This window comes from Cicer arietinum, chromosome 3 (assembly GCF_000331145.2).
Source record: "Cicer arietinum cultivar CDC Frontier isolate Library 1 chromosome 3, Cicar.CDCFrontier_v2.0, whole genome shotgun sequence".
In the NCBI taxonomy this organism is placed as follows: domain Eukaryota; kingdom Viridiplantae; phylum Streptophyta; class Magnoliopsida; order Fabales; family Fabaceae; genus Cicer; species Cicer arietinum.
This window is the reverse complement of record NC_021162.2, coordinates 40,001,146-40,003,658: the sequence shown is the minus strand read 5'-3', so window position 1 is coordinate 40,003,658 and position 2,513 is coordinate 40,001,146.

Genomic DNA, 2,513 nt, shown 5'->3' with positions numbered 1-2,513 from the left:
ACATGTCCAAAATGTTGGTGCTCACCAAGTGTATACTACACCAAAATACAAAGACTTAGGATTTCCACACAGTCACTATATTGGGTTTCGCCTTCACACTGGTACGGTGTTCCTTCTTCTCTGTTACTCCTATCGTTTCAACACCTCCCATAGAAGTCTCTCTTGGAATCATATGAGGAGTTACTCTCTCCCTACCAGAATTCTCTAATTATGTCTTCCTTCTTGCTATTGGATGCAGATACATCTCATCACTTTGTGGCTATTCGAAGAATGGAATACACATAGGACGAACGATAATGCATCTCCCTCGATCATTTATCATACTGACTCTCCCACTCTTTAATAGAAGGTCATCAGGAACTAGTAACTCTATCACATTTTTCGTAGCGTTCACATTGTCTCTACTACTAACACTGAGTAGGTCTGTCTTCTTGAAGTTGGTCCTGAAAATAACAATTATACACATATATATCAAGTAGCATAGACAGAGTAAACATTTACACATACATGAAAATAATAACATTTATAAGTAAACATGTACATTTATCTCAGATAAACCATTTTTAGTTTTAGTGCAAATTCTACAAACCAGTAAACATGATTCCGTGATATATTACCCTTTGCAAAGGGTGTGAATCTTAAATGTATTGTCATTGATAGACTAGTGCAATTCACTAAAGTGCACTATCTCGCATACTAACAAAGTAATGTCTATCACAGCCGATCATGATTAAATAATCTCCGTAAAGATAAAGTGGGTTCATTCTCAATAACCAAACTTCTCTGGTCCATCATAGTCACCACGTAATTATGATATATGCATGTGCATATGATTCCTCACATATGCAATGCAACATTGATTTATTTACTATTTAACATACGAAAATATTTTACAACCATAAATTAATAGTAATAAGCATAATACTTTATAACAATTCACATACATATTGAACATATGTTAAGTACTTATACTAAAAAGTTGGGTGGTGCTCTTACCTTCTTTTGTTCCTGCAATTATCGTTGGTCTAACTTGGATTCTAGTACATCTTCAATCAATATTTCACTTATATTAGTACTAACTTATAACACCCCGATATTTTTACAGCGTGAGTGCATTTTTTTTTAAAACAAATTAATAAAATATTATTTTGTAACACAAACAACAAAAGACATAAATAATTATACAAACAAGCTAAAATAGTTTTTGGACCAATAGTCTACAATATACAAATAGGAAATACGGGGCTATGAGACCTATCAAACATCGCTCATACCTCTAGGGTATTCTTGACAAACACTAGCACAAAAGTACTGCTCCAAGAATGTTATCCCCCATGGTCACGTCAAAAATATGGAACATGCTCCCACCAAACAAAAGTCAACTATCAATATATGTTATAGTTACAGTCATCCTAACACAAAATAAGTACAACCACCAAAAGAAAGAAACTAAGTCCATATACAACAAAACTAATCTGAGGTCATATCGACCCACAAGATAATTGGCTTCAGCGGCGCAGGAATCTCAAAAACAGCTCACTACCAAAAGTGGGAGCTCTGACTCGACCCGTATATGTAACCCAGCTTGAGATGGGGTCGTATGCCCAAGCAATCGGCGAGTGTCCCTTTCTTCCTTTCTAAAACCCATTAATGAATCAAAACAATGTTGGAGGGAGATGAGGAGAAGATTGGAAAATCTCCAAATTTGAAAATTAACATAAAGGGCGAGGAACGAATAGTTAACTAGAAAAATACCTTCCACAAACCCAACTCAGGTTGAAGGAGATTATTATAACCAAAATAATGAGTTATGTTACATTAATTTCTTTTAGTATGAGAGTTACATGAGTTGTTCGCTGACATCTTTTACTTCTTGTCAGAAATCCTTTTGGGATTTTGCGGGTTAGAAAAACATAGAGGTATGAGTGGAATGAAACTTTTTAGCATGTAGGTGCCTTTAATCTACACTCAAATGATCTCAATTACCTTGCATGTTGTTTGATTGCTATATTAGTAATTTAGAAAATCCTAGAAATTTTGAGAGAAGAATTTTAGTTCAATATGTGAATCATGCCACTGAAGACAAATATGAGGGATTTGGACGCTTTTCCACTCTTATTGTAAGACCCTTACTTTTAAACTCTAATTTATGCAATTTTAAGATATTTTGTATTAAATTACTTACGCATATAGCCATTTTGTGTGTGTGTGTGTGTGTGTGTGTGTGTGTGTGTGTGAAAAAAAATAGGAATGATGTTGTTTACATAATAAATAAAAGTTTCAAACACGGGTAAAATATATTGATTTTAATATAACTATTTTTAAAAAAAATATTATTAAAATTGATGATATTATTATTTTTTGTTATAATTAAGTCTTGATATATATTAATATAGTTTATTGATTGTTAGTGTTGATATTTTTTTGTTAGTCTTGATTATTAAAAAAAAATCATTTAAAATTTTATTTCGGTTTATATAATGATATAGTCTTGATAATAATTTATTATATTG